Source organism: Ochotona princeps, chromosome 6 (genome assembly GCF_030435755.1).
Source record: "Ochotona princeps isolate mOchPri1 chromosome 6, mOchPri1.hap1, whole genome shotgun sequence".
Classification (NCBI taxonomy): Eukaryota; Metazoa; Chordata; class Mammalia; order Lagomorpha; family Ochotonidae; genus Ochotona; species Ochotona princeps.
The window spans coordinates 74,519,626-74,539,460 of record NC_080837.1 but is presented as its reverse complement, the minus strand read 5'-3'; positions in this window follow the sequence as shown (position 1 = coordinate 74,539,460).

The following is a 19,835-nucleotide window of genomic DNA, read 5'->3' as shown; positions in this document are numbered from 1 at the left end:
GAGCAGACCTTGCATCTCTAAAAGATACTCTGAGAATCTTGAGAAAGTAACTTGGGCTGGCTAAGTGATCATACTAATAACAGTGTAAAACAAAATACTGGGACTGGTATGATGGCTCAACAGGCTAATCCTCAGCCCTCAAGTGCCAGGATCCAATATGGGTCCCTATGCATGTCCTGGCTGCTCCACTTATGACACAACTCCCTGCTATGGACTGGGAAGGCAGTAGAGGATGGTCCAAAGCCTTGGGACCATGCATCTGGCTGGGAGATGTGGAAGAGGTTCCTGGCTTTGGATGGGCTCAGTTCTGGCTGTTGCTGCCATTTGGGGAGTGAACGAGTAGATGGAAGATCTCTCTTTCTCTCTGTGTGTGTCTCTTTTCTTCTCTCTGTAAATCTGCCTTTCCAATAAAAATAAATCTAAAAAAACCCCACCCAGAATATTACAGACAGAACTGGCTGAGAGCTCTGGAGTCAAAGCAAAGCTTGCAGGGTATGCACTAAAAAGGACCACCACTGAAAAGCATGCACTAACAAGGATGGCCACTGAGAGCAAGCCTGGGGGTCACGTTCCAAGTTCCTCCTGGAGGTATCTCCCAGCTCACAGAGTTTGGTGAGGGAGAGTTTGGTGAGTTTCTGTTAAGACAGAAACGAATAGGCTTTTTGTGTTGAGAAGATAAGAAGTCAGATGCCGGGGGTCTAGAGGTGGTTGCAATTTGAGAACAAAGTCCTGGACTAAAGGCACATTCTGGAGACTTAACAACACACTCTGGAATGAACAGTGTGGTCATGGAAGAAAACAAAAGGGAAATTTAAAAATTTCCTAGACATAAATGAAGATAACAATGCCAAGTATCAAAACTTGTGGGCTATGGCAAAAGCAGTGTTGAGAGGGATGCTAACAGCAATTAGTACCTACATCGATCAATTAGAAAGGCAGCAACTGACACACGAATTGAGTAAAATTACAGGACAGAAAGTGAACAACAAGGGGCCAGTGTGGTGGCACAGCAAGAGCATCTTCTGCCAATAGCACCAACATGGCCTATGGACAGCGGTTTGTGTCCTGGCTGTTTCACTTCCCATCCAGCTCCCTGCTTGTGTCCTGGGAAAGCAATAGAGGATGGTCCAAAGCCTTGGGACCTGCACCTGTGTGGGAGACCTGGAAGATGCTCCTGGCTTTGGATCATCCTAGTTCTGGCAGTTGTGACCATTTAGGGAAGTGAATTAGTGGAAGGATGATCTCTGTCTCTTCTTTGTAACTGTGCTATTTAAGTAAAAATAAATCTTAAAAAAAAAATCCATGTGAGGCAAAAGATGGGATTAGTTGTCATGGTGCTTACGTGGTCTCTGCTCTGAGGGAGGCCACCACCGTTGTAGGAATCACGTCACCCCTGAGCAGACCTGGAGAACCAGCCACGGGGTGTGCACACATTTGTCATCTGCCCCCACGTCCAGTGAGTCACTGCACCTCCGGCCCTGTTTAAGTGGGAGTCAGTGCTGGTTAAAGCAACTGAGCACACACTGTATTTTGATGTTGTGCAATTTCCTCTCGTTGACAAGCATGAAAGTACTGGCCGGCCTGAAGAGCAGAGACAGCCCCTATTTTATAGTCTTATAATCAACAAGATTACTTTTTTAAATATATTTTATTAATTATTTTGCATTATGTGACAGTTTCATAGGCTCTGGGAATCCCCCCACCCCTCGCCCTCCCCTCCCCCTCGGTGGATTCTTCCACCTTGATGGAGCATTACAGTTCAAATTCAATCAAGATTCTTTCCTTGCAAACATATACCAAGCATGGAGTCCAGCTACTTATTGTCCAGATGGGTTGAACAGTTTCTTGGGGAGACCATTTCTGGTCTGAAGTTAGAGCTGGTATAATATCATCACAGTCAATTAAGAGTCCCAATATAACATCAACAGCAATTTGCAATATTATGGAATTGACATGGTTTTGAGTAACCAGTATGTTAAAAAAAAAAAAAAGCAAGTCCTAACCACAACCTATGATTAGCTCATTGACATCTCAATTTTAGTTTATATACAGGACCGGACCAGCTGCTATATACCTTAAAATGGCTATAGGGTACCATTCAGCTGTCTCGTGTCTATTTCATTTTAGTATTTAGCCATTTGTTGTGTTGAAGTATAATTTTGTTGATCTTGGCAGATTTTGGGATAATCTAGACTGGCTTGTAACTCTAACAAGATATTTGTCGACATTTACGGTGCACAACATTACTTTTTTTTTTTTAAAGATTTATTTAAAAAGTCAGATATACTGAGAGGAGGAGAGACAGAGAGGAAGTGGAGCGGCCGGGATTAGAACCAGCGGCCACATGGGATCAAGGTGAAGACCTTAGCCACCAGGCCACGCCGCCGAGCTCAACAAGATTATTTTTAAAAACTCTTGAAACAAATTCTTTCCTCAATTGAGCATGAATACTTCATCGGTCAGAAGGGATTCAGCCTGCCATGTGGCTCAAACTATGACCATAGGCAACCAGGATCGCTGTTGTGCAAAGTGAGAAACTTTGATGGAGCATTCATTTTTTTTTTTTTTTTTTGGAAAGTACCCTGAACATAGGAGCATAATATACAAGCATACATCCGTGGGGCCAGTGGTGTGATGCAGAGGGCCAGCCTGCCATGTGGACACCGCCATTGCATGTCTGTATTCCAGCTGTTCCACTTCTGAGCCAGCTCCTTGTTGTTGGAATGCAGCTGTGGAATGCAGTGACTGCTACTCTCAGTGCTTTGACCCACACAGCAGACCTGGAGAAGCGCCCGGTTTTGACCTGGCTGAGCCAGCCTTGAAGGCCTTCTGGGGAGTGAAACAACGAGTGGATTTTTCTCTCTATCTCTCCCTTTCTCTCTGTAATTTTTTTCAAACAAATAAATGTCTTCTTTTTAAAAAGAGAGAGAAATTTTGGCACAGTATGTTTGCACATAACAACCCAGAATCTACAACTTACAGACATGAGATTTTGATAATTTTTGTGCTCTAAGATAAAAAAACTAACATTTATAAATTAAAACTAGATTCACCTTCAGAGATTGGCCTTTCCAAAAGTAATAGAAATTATTCAAGCTTGCTATATGTCAAACAAAATAATTCATTTTTTTGTTTTAGCAATGAAAAGGTATTAATATCATTATAACAAAGTCCATGAACAAAAGCCTTTTGGTAAATGCAGCAGTATTTGGTGATTTGTTTTTTGTATCTTGAATGTGTTTTCTTAATATGATTATTGAAGACTGAGCAGCATTTGATGATGTAATTTTACCCAGCCAATCCCTTGCAATGTTGGGCACTGACGTCAGCTCCAGTTTCGCACTGACAGGTAATGTTTCAGTGATATCTTTGTGTGCTCCTCACTGTTCTGGGGAATTCCTTAGGAGGAATTCCTGGATGTCCACTAGCTAAATCATAAATTTTCTCTTAAATGCTGTGTTTGCTGCTAAGGCTTTCATAAGAAAATAGGCACAAAACAAAACAGTGAAAGTGAATGGTTCAAGAAATAGTCATATTGGGCTGTTACAACATCCATCCTTCAGTGTTCACCAGGATCTAGGCCAACTGCTCCCCAAACTCCTGTGGATCAGCTATTCTGTAGCCTCCAGGCTTTACTGGGGGGTTCCTCAAGCTATCACAATCATAACATAATAGTAAAAATTCAGTTTTGTAGCCAAATATAGAGAAACTCCCCAACTAGATTTTTCTCGGAGAATATTATAGCTTGAATCAAATTCTCCTGGTGTTAGATTCTGAGCTCTTTTATTTGAGAAAGCCTCTGTTGACATTGCTGGGGAAAGAATTTATTTAAAGCTGCAGATTACAGAAATATTTCTCAAACATATGATTAGAAGATTGTGTTTGGAAAACAAGCGAACATGGAATTGGGGGGGGGGCGCAAAGTGAGGCAAAGAGAGATGCTGTGGCTAGATAGTGCATTCCTGACAATGTAAGCATTCTAGAAAACAGAGATGTAGACAAGGCAGGCAAGTGCTTGCTCTTGCTCCATTTGGCTTTGTCTCAGCTTATTCTTGTGAAACAGGCTCACTTAAGCAATGACTCCCTGTGCCTAAGCAATTTCAATGTGAGGAGATGAAGGAGGCCGGACATTCCCTTTGTAACTCATGTTGTCTTGTGAGTGACAGCTGGTCTAAGTAAGATAACACAGGTCTTCTCAAGAAACACAGTGCTGAGTCAGCACGGCCTCTGGCTGGTCTTACTTGCCCCATGGAGAGGCAGAGGAGCTCATGGAAGCAACTTCCAAGAGAATACGTGATCACTTATTGGTCAATAAACGTTCTTGGATTTCACTCCTTCTATTGGAAACGCATCCTCTATTGGAAGTGCATTCTTGGTAGGGGTGGGGGAACAGAATGAGAGGTAAGAGCTTGGAGCATTCTTTGGGGACCAAAACTTACCCAGGAAGTGGTTCACCCAGAGGCCACCTTCTTCTTCAAGGAAGGATTCAGACACTGGGATCATATCACCAATCCTTGGAATTACACGGGGAATTAAAAGATTTAGTTATTTTAGGAGGTGGAGAACTCATGAACATTGACTTTTAAAGCCTGCATCAAACCATGATTATCAAGTGCCTAATGGACACGGTGTGCTATAGCCAAACTAATTCATCGGACAAGGTCTTTCAAGTGAGGATAATAGCATGACCCAGATAAGATGCTAGGGATGCAGAATGCTCTGAGCTGGTCATACCTTACACACAAAGCAGATGCTAAATGCATCATCACAGAAAATAAACCAACTTCTCTCCCCCTTCCTTCGCCTTCCTTCTCTCCTTCTCCTTTCCTCCCTCCCTTCCCTTCTCTTTCATACTTCTCTTCTTTTTTCGGGGAGAGGCAAATTAAAATTTACATGCTCCCCTTTGTCTCAGTAATTGGGATCCTCATGTTTATCTTGCTGTCATTATTAATTTTCACACACACAGCAGTGTGTGTGACTGGAAGGCAGATACATGGCATTTGTCACCATACAGCACCATTGGGTTTCATGTCTATGCAGTAGGTAGGTGAATTGCTATTAATCATAGAATTGTGTCAGCATTTATAACCACAGGCTCAATATGATTTTCAATAGAAGTATAAATGCAGCATTAGTCTACTAGAAAAATATGGAAGCTGAAATCTATTTAAAAATTGCAATCATCTGATAACCATCAAAAATAAAACGACATTAAGTATGAATGTACAGATATAACTCTATTCTTACTGAATGTGAAGTGTATCTCAGCAGTGTTGACTCAATTTCTGGCTACTTAAAAAAAAGATTTATTTTATTTTATTGGAAAGCCAGATATATAGAGAGGAGGAGAGACAGAGAGGAAGATCTTCCATTCACTGATTCACTCCCCAGGCGGCCACAATGGCTGGAGCTGATGATCTGAAGCCAAGAGCCTGCAGCCTCCTCTGAGTCTCCCACATAGGTGCAGGGTCCCAATGCCTTGGGCCGTCCTCAACTGCTTTCCCAGGCCACAAGCAGGGAGCTGGATGGGAAGTGGAACGGCCGGGATATGAACTGGCTCCCATATGGGTTCCTGCTCCTTGCAAGGCAAGGACTTTGGCTACCAGGTTGTCGCGCCAGGCCCCACTTAAAAGTTTTTATGGATCTAAGAGGTTACTGTGCGAGAGAGTGGGTACGAGCTACAAGTGGAAAAGTCCCTGTCTCCCAGTGAGGACTTGGTAGAGTCCTGTGGGCCAGTACAAGTATCTCCCTAGGCTACCAGTGTGATGGGGGAATCGGCCTGGCTGGAGAGCCTGAGGCAGCTCCTGTCGGGCAACAATGGATTGGCCATGCACCAAGACCACACCTCGTTTCTGAGGAGGGCAGCTTTACTGCTCAGGTCCTGCCAGGAAAAGCCTTGTAGGGGCCAACAGTCACGCCTCAAGATCACACACAGAATTTTTGCCCGGAGCAGCGCAACACAGCCTCAGATGTCCTCGCCTTGTCCCTGTAGTCACTTCATTGCTGGCTGGCCCTTCTTCAGCCAGTCACTTCAGCACTGGCCCCCAGGGCGAACTACCACTTAGCTGACACAGAGGGCTATTGTTCTTGTAAATTCATTCAGCCTTACTTCCTTGCATCAACCATCCAACAGCTTTACAGAAAACTGCGGTTTTCATTTTATTTCCGTTATCTTTGTTATCTTCTACACAACAGAAGAATAGTTCTTCAATATACATTGTGTCTTTGATAGTCTCTGTGGGCCCTTTCGATTCCACCTGCCGTCATTCCTCACCTGTGGCTGCATGCCAAATTTGACTGAGCCCATTAACAGGCTGCCCGGCCTGTTTTCTTCCATTGCAGTTTGGCAAGTGTGAATCAGTGGCAGTAGAATAAGTGGAAAGGAGGAAACGTGAAGTGCTAACTCCCTCAGTCCTACCCAGACTGAGTCGAGGACCGGCGATGCTCCTGCCAGCAGTGCTGTCCTCCTACAACTACCTTCCTGGGCTCAGGATCTACTCTCCGTTGTTTTTCTGGCGACCGCCATGGCAATTATTGCATTGCTTTTCCAGCATTAAGGTACTTCACTATGTTTTGTTATTATTACTTTGTTACTATTAAATAATCCTCAGTTATTTCATTTTAGTAAGCTGTTTCCCATTGTGCTTCTGATGTGTTTATTCACCACAAGCATGCTCATGATCTGAGTATAATTACTTTTCTCATTGTATTGAGGGGAGGGCAGCAATTGACTGACTGTGGAAATTGAGGCTAAATAATTTGCACAAGGTCACCTAATTAGTACGTGACAGAGTGGCAGGTTAAGCTTAGATCTATTTAACATCAGGGATGCCTTCCTTGGCCAGATCACGATGATTGTCTAGGTGAAGATAAGCACCTTAACTAAGCCACGACACCATGGAGGGAGATCCTGGAATGATTTGGATGCTTTCATGAAGAAGAATAAAAATTGGATAGTTATTATTAAATACATATACACATATGTACACACAGAGGGAACTTCAAAAAGTTCATGGAAGGCTGGCGGTGTGGCATAGCACGTAGAGCTGCGACCCCCGGTGCCAGTAGGAGTATTGGTTGGAGTCCTGGCTGCTCTGCTTCCCATTCAACATGCTGCTAATGTGCCTAGGAAAGCAGTGGAAGATGGCCTAAGTGCTTAGAACCCCGCGCCTGTGTGGGAGCCTGCAAGAAGCTCCTGGCTTCAGACTGGCACAGCTCTGGCCTTTGTGGCCCTTTAGGGATTGAAACAGCAGATGGAAAATATTCTCTCTCTCTTTCTCTCTGTAACTCTGCCTTTCAAATAAGCAAATAAGTATTAATAAAACAGCTTATGGAAAACAGATTAAACCACAAGTTTACTTTGTGGCAAAAATTTTTTTAATTCGTATGCCCTTCCTTCACACTTCCCATAAACTTTTTCAAGGGTTCTTGGATATTCAGTCTTGGTGAGAGATGTCCCGTGGATACGTGTGAAGGAATGAAAGCGATTGTGGCTGAATTAGCTTTGGCCAACCAAGATGATAACCCGTGTCATCAAATTACAATGGATTTTCCTTTAAGTGATAATAGCAGATTCCAATGTTGAGGAGAGGAGAGACAGAGACTTTGAAAAGAGGGTCTTTATGGGCTCATGGAAACAGCCAGAGAGCTCAGTAACACAAAGCAGACATTAGCTCTAACAGCTCTGCCTTTCTCTCCCAAGCTGGTAGACAGATACCTATCTTGCCAAACTCCTATCATAGCTAGATTGAGCTGACAGGTTCCCAACCGAAGAAAGCATCACTGGAGTGTTGGAGGCATGAAGTATCAGAGGTACCCCTTCAGTTCTGATCTCTGGGCATATGTTCAGGAACAAGACGTGAGAACAAGAGGTGCCTACTGACACGGCTGTCCTGCAACTAATGGTGGTAGAAAAACCCATTCACTTTCCTTTGTGAGACTTTCATTGTCACCACCTTCATATAACAAAAAAACCACTTTCCCCTTTCTAAAAAAAGAATGCCCTCATTAGTGGGAGTGTTTAATCACGGAGAGATACCAAAGTAGGTTAAGTCCCTTTAGCCAAGTACTGGGAACAACTTGCCAAAATGCCCTGAGTGGGGCTCATCAATTAATCAGCCAAGTTTACCCCAAAGTATTCCACTCATGCCACTAAATGGAAATTGAGGGTAAATGTACCAAATAGTTTCAAGTTTCTTAGGCATCTTCCATTATGCTTTTAGATTTTAGGATGGCTTGGCTTGCTAGCAAGTGAAACCGGAAAGAAACTGCTTGCTAGCAAAGCGGATGCGTCTGGAAGGTCAACACAATCTTGCCTAAATTGTCCCAGTTTACTTGTGGTGGAATTGTGTAGCTGTTCCTCTTGGGCATTTAAAGGGCCAAAGGACACAGGCCCTTTCCCTCTCTGGAGGCTTAGTTTACTGGAAAAAAAAAATTTTTTAAAATCCCCGAACCACAAATGTAATACTTGAAATGTATAGTATGTATACAATTAAAAGGTTGTCATTTTTAGTGTCCAATTTTACTTAATTGTGCTATTTAAAAGATAGTTATTAACAGTCACAAAAGTTATTTATTCCTAAAACATGTTGGGATCAGACCATCACTTCAGCTTAAACATTTTCAGCAATGTGCTCTATGGAGAGGAAACCAAAAAATTCAAGACGAACTCAGGGAAATTCTTTCGGACATCTTTAAATGTTTCAGCTGTTTCATTTACCTTGAAGTGTGTTGGAGGCACTTTGTGACCATGAAATATACAAGAGCTCTTGTAGTGCTGAAACACGGCCTCAAGATGTCACTGTGAACTCAGCTGAGACCGCCACTGTCTGAAACCACAAGATGGAGGCGCCTCTCTACCGACACACTAAATAATACTGCGGATGCACAGTCACTCTTTGATTTTCAAAAGGTAATAAAATAATCCACTCCTCTGGCTTTTCAAGACCTTGTGTTGTAAAGCTGGTATAGAAAGCATGCAGAAAGTGCACAGCAGTTCAGAAACCCCGTTTCAACAAAGTTGGACATCTTTCCCCAAGTGAAAATATGGACAATGTGTTAACCTTAACAATCGTTCTTGGAACAAAAAGACTATTTACATGACTATGATAGTTGTGATTCCTTGGCTATATCTGACATTTACATTCTACAGCTGTGCTGTACATATTTGGAACCATTTCTGCAGGACAGTGGCTTTAAACATAGTTCCAAGCAGGGCCTGGCGCCATAGCGTAGTGGCTCAAGTCATTGCCTTGAATGTGCCAGGGTCTCATATGGGATCTGGTTCTAATCCTGGTGGATCCGTTTCCCATCCAGCACCGTGCTTGTGGCCTGGGAAAGCAGTCGAGGATGCCCCAAAGCTTTGGGACCTTGCACATGGTGTGGAAGACCTGAAAGAGGCTCCTGGCTCCTGGCTTCAGATTGGCTCAGCTCCTGCCATTGCGCCCACTTGGGGAGTGAACCATCCGATGGCAGATCTTCTTCTCCGTCTCTCCTCCTCTCTGTATTTCTGACATTCCAATAAAATAAATAAATCTTAAAAAAAAAAAAGAAATAGCTCCATGCCTATGAAAAGCATATAAAAGTAAGTTGCTCTAGCAAGTGCCCTAAATTTATTATGGACATTGCTACAAAAACTTTGTATTATCCATTCAGAAAAAAATTGACTTATTAACTGATTAACAAAAACCCACTGGGACTACAGTACAAAGAAAACCGGTCTTCATGAGGTTTACAGTTTAAGGAAAAGAGATCATAAACATGGAAGGAAGGAAAAAAGAAAGGAAGAAAAGAAAAAGAAAGAAGCAGGGTTAAGGTGGGGGGGAAGGAGGCGGAAGGAAGGAACACACTGGGATGTTAGGGAAACATGCGAATGCAGGGGTTAATGTGGGCCATATCGAAAAGGTGGTATTTCAATGAAGACTTGAAGCAACTGTGGGAGCAAGGCAGAGGTTTGATCTGGGGGAATGGCACTCCAGGGAGAGGAGTCAGCTAAGACAACGGCTCAAGGGACAGCAAGAGAGGGGACTTGTATGGCTGGGATCCTTCTAGAAGGTGGAATAGATTTTTAACATAACTTATGTGATACTAGGTTGCCCTGCCAAAAATAGATGGAATGTGTGGACTAGGGTCCACCAAGAAAACCTGAGTGGAGGCTACAGCAGTATACTCAGTTGGAGGCTATACAGGGTTAGAGAGTTTTGCTAAGAGCATCTGAGGGTTGTCAATCAAGTGAAGAAATAGGGTGCTAGCGCTCCCTGGAAAGATATCTTGGTTCAAGGACGAAGCTATCTTAAAATTCACTCTAAAGGCAACCCCCCACCTCTGCCAATAATCCTGCTGTATTAACGAAGTACTGCTAATTTTTGCTAATGAATTATAATCTTAGGAGAAGATTATGCAGGATAAGAGGTTGTTTAATTCTTTCTGATAGCACAAAAAGAAGAGTCAGAAAAACATCTACGTGAACAGTACAGAGCCACGGAATCACCGTGGAAGCCAATTGCAGCATTTCTCTCACCCCGGCCAAAACACTGGGAGCCTATTTTATTCTTAATATAAAGAACTTTCAATTTTCGCTGGAATCCGAGGTTGTGGTGGAGGTTATTTTTATACACTGAAATTAACTCAGAGACATTTCAGAGTTTCTTTTTAAAATTAATAGGCATTTTTGAAAGCAGTTGTAGGTTTACAAAAAAATGAATTTAAATACAGCATTCTCATATACTCTTCTCATCTCTCCCCTCATCTGCAGCTTCCTGTTATTCACATCTGGCATTAGCATGGTGCACGTTACATTAATACAATGTTTTATGTTCATGACAGCACTAGGATTTATTAGGATGTGCCTTAACACAGGCACCGAGACTTGCTCGTGGAGCTCTAGTGTATAAAGTCCATTCTGCTAATTCTTCTTGATCAATGACACCAAGAGGCTGACAGCCAGGCGGATGTTATATACCAGCTCATCATCCGTTATCTTCACATGATCCACTGCTGGGGCCAGACAGCGCTCATCTTTCTGGAACTTGATGGTGGACTTTACCTTATCACTGTGCTTTCACTGGGTGTCAGCGGGGAGAGGAACTTGCCAGCCTTACTGAATCTGGGGCCCAGGATTCCTGAGATCTGTTTGATCCGGCTCTGAGTGCAAACAGGCATCATTTTCCATCATCTTTCAACTTGATCCACAGCTCCACTATTTCCCAAAGCTTCTTGCATGGGATGGCTCCTGTACAGCACTGCCCACTCTGCTCACACTGTCCACTGTGTCACAAGACTGCGATGATCATGGTGCCTCAGATCATTGCAACCAGAAAAGACAACAATGCAGGATTTCTAATAACCAGTATTGATGTGGTGCCTTAATTAGAGTTTGTGGTTTACGTGACGGTTCATCCAATGACGCACAGCTCTGTGAATTTTAACAAATGCCTAATGGTAAGGAGCCACTGCTAGAGTCACAGGATGGTTTCATTGTTCTAAGAATGTCCTGTGTTTTCACCTCGTCATTCTTTCCTTTCTTCTCTAGAACGCTGGAAGCCACTGGTCTTCACTGCCTGCCTCTATGGTCTTGCCTTCTCTAGAAGAGAATGTTGTGTAGTTGGACTCACAGGCAACAGCTCTCCCAGGCTTGCATTTTTAATTTAGCATTATGCTTTTGGGCTCTTGTATTTTTTCCTTGGTTGATAGAGCATTCTTTTTATTGACATATAATATTCCATATATATTTCATTCCACAAACATTTACTAAGTGATTTATTTAAAGTCAACAAATTACTGTGAATAAGCATTTTGGTTTCCTTATGCTCTGAATTATATGGATGCCTGTGACAGAGTTCATAAACCACTAAGAGTTGGTTGAAGAAAAATTATCAAGTCACCTGCTTAAAAGTTCTGATTTATGGAAGCTCTTTTCCCCTCTCAATGCTTCCTAAAAATGTACAACTGAAATTACAGGTTTAGAAACTACCAGAGTGTTCCCCAAATTGGCTGTGCCATTTTAAATTCCCACTGGCCATGAATCAGAGTTCCTATGGCCCTGTCCTAGCACAGTACCTGCTGTCGTCTTATTTTGGATTTTAGCCAATTAGGTCTGTTGTCATATCTCATTTAAATCTTCAATTCCCTAATAAAATACTATATTGATTATATTTTTAAATAATTGTTTATAATCTGTGTATCTGCCTTAGCAGAAATTGATTTAGATATTTAGCCTTTTAAAATATTGGATTGTTGATTTAGTTAGTTGATTTAAGAGTTCTTTTACATTTTGTATGTAGATTCTTTTTGACTATATGTTTTGCAAATATTTCTTTTCCCTATCTGGGGCTTGTCTTTTCATTCTTTCAACTGTTTCTGTTCAGAGGACAAGTTTTTTTTTTAAAAATCATTTATTTTTATTTGAAAGATAGATAGAGAGAGAGAGAGAGAGAGAGACAGACAAAGCTCTCCCATCTGCTGGTTCACTCCTCTCAGGGCTACAATGGCCAGAGATGAACCAATTCAAAGCCAGAAGCTAGAAGTTCCTTCTGGGTCTACATGTAGTCACAGTCCTTGTACCAGCCTGCTCTCCCAGGCTATCCACAGATAGCTGGATAGGAAGTAGAGCAGTTGGGTCACGAATCAGTGCCCATTTGGCATCCCGGTATCAGAGACAGAGATCTAATCTACTATGCCATGGTATTCACCCCAGAGGATAAGTTTTAAATTTAAAAGAAACACAGCATCTCATTTTTTTCTTTCATGATCGTACTTTTGGTGTCACGTACAATATTAAACACAACGCCATTTGGATTTTTGTCCTTTATTACTGTCTACAGTTTTACTGTTTTATATCTTATATTTAGATATAAAATTCATTTCGGGTTTTTTCATTTTGCTGAAAGATCTATGCCTATATTCAGTTCTTTGCACATGGGTGGTCAAATCTGGAAGGTGGAAGGTGTCAATTCTCCGACTTTGTTCTGTGATGTGTGTTTGGTTACTCTGGATCTTGTTCACGTCCACAAATAACTTGCTGAGATTTGACTAAATCTAGAGACGTATATACATCTACAGATCATTATCTATAGATTTAGTTGGAAAAACTGAGTCTTCTTATCCTGAACATGAACCTTTTTCCCTTGATTTAATTTATGACTTTTTGTACCGGTGTTTTATAGTTTAATGCACACAGACCTTATACACATTTTTAAGGATTAAAGTGAAGTATTTCATTCCCAATTCAACTTTTAACGTGTGTACATATGTATGTGTGTGTTGCTTTATCCTGTAATAGTGACTAAATTTCTATTGATTCAAGTATCTCCAAGTTTTCACGAGAATAACAAATAACTAAACTGGTGTTTAGCCTAGTCATTAAGGTAACTTTTAAGATGGCTGCATCTTATATTAAAAAAAATTATAAATATTTACTTGTATTTATTTGAGAGCAACACAAAGAGAGACAAGGAAAGAGGTTTTCTACTTGCTAGTTCACTCAGCAGCGGCCAGGCCTCCACATTGATGGCAGCAGCTCAAGCAGTTGGACTAGTTCTTACTGTGACACATTGATATCCTATATCAGAATGTCAGATCAAGTCCCAGCTACATTAGCAGAGGCTGGAATAGCAAGTGGAGCAGCTGGGATTTGATCTGACATCCTGATAAAGGATGTTGGTGTGTCAAGCAGCCACTTAACCCTCTGTGTAACAACCCTGGCCCTTGCATCCCCTCACGGAGTCCCTAGGTTCACCCACCAGCTTAGCTCCCCCCTGAGTCTGTTTTCCTGCCAGCACAGACCTGGGGAAGCAGCAGTGAGGGCTCTGTCACTGAGTTCCTGCCACCTGCGCGGGAGAAGTGGATTGACTTCTCAGTTCCTGACTGGTCTAAACCAGTTGGGAATGAGCTAGTACATGGGAGCTAACTAAGTAACTCTCTTTTTTCAAATAAATAAAAATAACAAAAAGGTTGTGACTTTGAAAGTTGAAAACCAAAAAAAAAAAAAAAAAAAGCTTGTGAAATTCAACGCTTTTGTCAAGATTTTCATTCCCAATTCTAGCAAGCTAATGGGGCAGGGCAGAATATTTATCTATTAAACACGAGCCACTCTCTATGACCCACGAGTAAGCAGGGTAGGGTGGAAGGATTTCTTTTCTTTTTTTTTTTTTTTTAAGATTTATTTATTTTTATTGGAAAGGCAGATACACAGACAGTAGGAGAGACAGAGAGGAAGATCTTCCATCCGATGGTTCACTCCCCAAGTGAACGCAACGGCCAATGCTATAGTGATCCGAAGCCAGGATCCAGGAACTTCTTCCAGGTCTCCCACAGGGGTGCAGAGTCCCAAAGCTTTGGGCCGTCCTCGACTGCTTTCCCAGGCCACAAACAGGGAGTTGGATGGGAAGCGGAGCTGCCGGGATTAGAACTGGCGCCCACATGGGATCCTGGTGCGTTCAAGGCGAGGACTTTAGCTGCTAGGCCACGGCGCTGGGCCAGGATGGAAGGATTTCAACAGGATGCTTCAGAGATGGAAAATCTGTGGTACGTAAAGTTCCATAAGGTACAGAGTTGCATTTTTTCATAGCATAGAGGGGAGTGCGATAGAAAAGGCCAGGGTGCCACATACAGAGTGCTCACACCTCTGCTAGCTCCTCCTATTGCAGTTGGAAGGGTCATGCGACCCTCCCTCTGTGCTTGCACAGATGAGTGGTTCATCCAGCATTGCTGTCTTTGCACGGAGAACTCTTCAATCCTCAACTTCACTATGCATTCTCCCCACATGCCAGACATTGCTGACTGTTGTGACAAATGGTACTTCCCTTAACATGAAATATGTCTGTTTCTGACAATGTTTTCCAACAAACAAACAAAATATCCACCCAAAAGCTTCCCAATGTTAAGAGAACCTGGTCCAGGTAATGACCCACTTTGGTTGGGTTCCAGTTTATGACCCTCTTTGGAAATGACTCATTTGATGCACTTCAAGAAAAAAAAGAATTCAGTTGTCCTCTGTGCTCAAAGGGCACGGGTGCATCAGTACCCGGTTAGAACAGTGAACTAACAGCTACGCCCTTGTTACATGTCAACAGGATTATGTAATTGCCTTCATTAGAAAAGATTTCCTGAGTAGTACAGGTCCATAAAGCTTTCAGATACTGAATTATTTATGGGTGAGGTGAGACGATATTTGGGACTCTTCTTGAATGCTGTTGGAAAAGTGTGTGGGTGGAGAGAGAGGGAGATAAAATGAGATTGAGAAAGCGGTGAAACTATTGGAAAGGAGTGGTTGGCCCAGCAGGGGGACTGTTCATTATTCTCTTTTGCTGTGTTTGAACATTTCTAGCAGAAACTTTCAGAATAATAACGGTGATTGCTAGAGTGCAAAACATTTTCTCCTTTCGATTAAGAAGATGTAGCTTTGGGAAGAATCTAAGAAAATTGCAGCAGAGGTAACACGAGCATCGTTTTAAGGTGGAACGCAATAAACAGTACTCTAATTTTGGTGATGCCTAGAAGCGTTGCAAGAGGGGCTCATCAGGACTGAGGGCCACAGTACAAATAGCAGTGATAAGAAAGGAGGTAATACTGAGTGATTGGTATGGGTCAGGTATGGTGACATAAACACTTTGTATATTTATTTATTTTGTATTAATTCTTTGAGGTACTGGTACTTTGTTTTCTAGGTGAGCCAACGGCGTCCTAGGGTAGTTGAATAGCTTGTCTTGAGTAGCCCTTGAGGCCATATTTGGAACCAAGGCAATCCATATCCACCACCTGAATTAGCAATTTATCATGTGGTGTTCTAGAAGAAAGGTGAACTTGGTTATGGGAAGTGGAAAGATCTTTAAAAATCTGATCAGCCTGTGAGGTCAAAGTCAGGCACACAGATCCGCGGATCAGAGCGATGCTTGAAGAAGTAAAGTGGCGCTAGGATGAGAGGAGGGAAGTACTTGTCTTGGGGCAGAATTTAAGAGGGCATGCATCAAATAACCTGGCAATCAAGATGTATAATATTTTAATGCAAAATCTAAATAGCTAATATGAATAATTATTCTGAAAAAAATTTAAAAATTTAAATGCAGAATTAGTAAGAGTGCCATTACAGGCCAGAACGCAGTCTGAAACAATTGGGAAAAATTGATAGTTTTGATCTTCATTTAAAGATTTAATTTTTTGGTTACTGATTTTTTTCTTATTGTATAGTTTTCTAATTTGTAAAAACGACACCAAAGTAAGACATGTCTTGATTACTGGGAGTGTTATATTTTTAAATTTTGTGCCAGAGGCACAAGAGAGAGTAGCCCTAGTCTGTGGCCTGGCACAATGGCTTAATGGTTAAATCCTTATCTTGTAAGTACCGGGATCCCATATGGGCACTGGTTTGTGTTCTGGTTACTCCACTTTCCATGTAGCTTCCTGCTTGTGGCCTGGGAAAGCAGCAAAGGATGGCCCAAAGCCTTGGGAGCCTGCAGCTGTGTGGGAGACCAGGAAGAAGCTCCTGGCTTCGAATTGGCTCACCTCTGGCCATTGTGGCCATTTGGGAAGCGAACCAGTAGATGGAAGATCTTTGTCTCCATCTCTCTTTTCTGCAAATCTGCCTTTCCAATGAGAACAAATAAATCTTAAAGAAAACAACAGCAACAAAACCCACCCAGAATGTTACAGACAGAACTGGCTGAGAGGTCAGGAGCCTGCAGGATATGCACTAACAAGGATGGCCACTGAGAGCAAGCCTAGGGAAGATGTTCCACACTTCTTCCAGCTAACAGTTTGGTGAGGGAGGATGGGCCTTAATGGAAACTAACAGTTTTTTTTTGTGTTGAGAACATAAGAAGTCAGATGCTGGGGGATCTAGAGGTGGTTGCAATTTGAGAACAAAGTCCTGGACTAAAGGCACATTCTGGAGACTTAACAACATACTCTGGAATGAACAGTGCGGTCATGGAAGAAAAAATCAAAAGGGAAATTTAAAAATTTCCTAGACATAAATGAAGATAACAATGCCAAGTATCAAAACTTGTGGGCTATGGCAAAAACAGTGTTGAGAGGCATGCTAACAGCAATTAGTACCTACATCGATCAGTTAGAAAGTCAGCAACTGACACACGAATTGAGTAAAATTACAGGACAGAAAGTGAACAACAAGGGGCCAGTGTGGTGGCACAGCAAGAGCATCTTCTGCCAATAGCGCCAACATGGCCTATGGGCAGCGGTTTGTGTCCTGGCTGTTTCACTTCCCATCCAGCTCCCTGCTTGTGTCCTGGGAAAGCAATAGAGGATGGTCCAAAGCCTTGGGACCTGCACCTGTGTGGGAGATCTGGAAGATGCTCCTGGCTGCTGTCTTTGGATCATCTAAGCTCAGCTCCAGCTTTTGTGGTCATTTAGGGTGTAAGCCAGCTGATGGAAATCTTTTCTCTCTGTCTCCCCTTGTCTCTGTAAATCTGACCTGCCTTTCCAATTAAAAGAAAGAAATCTTAAAGACTTGAAAATTTCTGTGAGTCTTATTCCTCTCAGGGCTTCGTCCTTTCTATTGCCAATTTTTTTCAAGTCATGCAGGATTTGCTCAGTTCCAAAGGAATCAATCCTGCTTTTAGATACATCTCAAAAAGGCAACTAACTGGAAAATCTGGTCAGGGTGCAAGGGAGCTCCTTTTGGGTGGCTGTAACTTCCACGGTAGCACTAATATGGTTAAAACTCACATCCAAAGCTGCCTGCTGCTGCTGCTGCTGCTGCAATGAATCAGAAAATCAGGTCTCCTCCATTGCTGGCGTGCACGCATAGCTCCCGGGAATTACAATACAATCTGCTTCTCACTGAGCAAATCTGCCCTCTTCCTGAAATTGTAACTCACCCCCAGCCCAAGTCTGCGGTAGATGACAATGCAGCTGATGTGAAGACCACACAAGGTCCCCCTGTGAGGTTTGTTATACATCTGGATTCCTGGGAGCAAACTGCTGGAGATGTGGCTATGGGGGTGTGTGGGGTGGGGGTGGGGTCTGGTGCAGGCTCCAGACCTGCACATTTTTAAAGGGCATCGCAGATAAATTTGATGGATGCACCCTGTAGACCATTTTAAGTTACTTGGTTCTCTTTTTGGCTCTGTCCATTCCTCCGAGCCGGAGTCCATGGGAGCTCCTTCACTCTGTTTCTAAGGCTCACATCTTCTGTTAGGGCTGTGGGCAAGAACCATGGAAGTGAAGGCAAGGATGGCAGGGACAAAGAAGTGAGTGGAGAAGAAGGGATGGCGGGGAGGCCGAGCCTCCAGCCTGTGATGAGATAATCCACAATTAGTCCCGGAATTCTGGCCCCCAAACCTCCTGTGCAGTGGCATGCGCCTAGGGTTCTGGCCCTTGAACTCACTATTATTGAAGAATTCGTGAATATGTTTAAGAATTCGTGACTACGTAGCCTTGATACTCAGTACACTGAAGTCAGTTGACGGTGGTTATGGGATGGCTCGTCCTTTAAGCAGAAAATTGCCACAGAGCCAGTAAGAATTAAGAGATGGAACACTACAGACAAGAACTGGATGATGGCAGAAAACAAGCAACGTACGAACAAAGAAAAAGTCTTCTGATATAAACAATATTATCTGCAAACCAAAAAATTAATCATTAGAGGATAAATCCAAGAAAACACAAAGTTGGTATTTTTGAAAGAAAAATGTCATCCTACAAATGGAGCTTCTAATACAAAAGCAATAAAGCCGAGTTTCCCAGATACCAGACTTCATATTGAAAAGATCACCGAAAGCAGGGCACAAGTGAATAAGTCTAAGTTTCACAGTTGGGCTGTTAGCATTAAATTTAAAGGAAGAGAATAAAGATAAGAAAAGCTGAACACTGGAGAGAGCAGAGGAGCATCAAATCAGAGTCTCACTGGCATCTGGTTTCTTATCAACAAAACGGGCGGCAGGAGGGCGCGGAACAACAGCGTGAAAGCTCAGAGTGTAAAAACATCTTCAGCGTTAGTGCCCCAAATTCAAATACTGATCATCTGTAGCGTGTCCAGGGACACCACAGAGCCCAGTGCGGACCTTGGGGTCTTCACACGCGCAGAGGCCACCACCTCTGAAGTCCAGCAAGACAACGAGCAGTGCAGAACTGTGAACAAAGCCACACTTCGGAACTTTGTTTTAGGGTGCTCTTTCTTCCTTGGTTGAAAGGCCGGGTTGTTGGGCCTGGCGCCGTGGCCTAGTGGCTAAAGTCCTCGCCTTGAACACGTCAGGATTCCATGTGGGCGCCGGTTCTAATCCCGGCAGCTCCACTTCCCATCCAGCTCCCTGCTTGTGGCCTGGGAAAGCAATCGAGGACGGCCCAAAGCCTTGGGACCCTGCACTTGCGTGGGAGACCCAGAAGAGGTTCCTGGCTTCCGGCTTTGGATAGCCGCAGCACCAGCCACTGCGGTCACTTGGGGAGTGAATCATCAGACGGAAGATCTTCCTCTCTGTATATCTGACTTTGTAATAAAAAATAAGCAAATCTTAAAAAAAAAAAAGGCTGGGTTGTGGCAGGAGTGTGAGGGCGAGCTACCCAATAGTATCATATATACCTGTTTCCTGAGTAGTCATTGTCAAGGCCACTTCTTAAAAGAAATATGCCCTCTGAAAGGGACAGGTTGTCATTTGATTAGTGTTAATAGTCCTTGCCTATTTTCTTACTGAACTAGGTAGGGACTTTTTGCTCTTAATTTATTGAATTCTTTATTTAGTGGAGCATCAAGCGTTTGAGTATAATGTAAAATAAGAATATTTTCTCAAGATAAAAAGAAAAGAAAATGACACTTGATTCCTGTTGGGATCCTATTTAGCTGTTTGTCTTTAGGAAAACAAGTATTGACTCTGAATTAACCA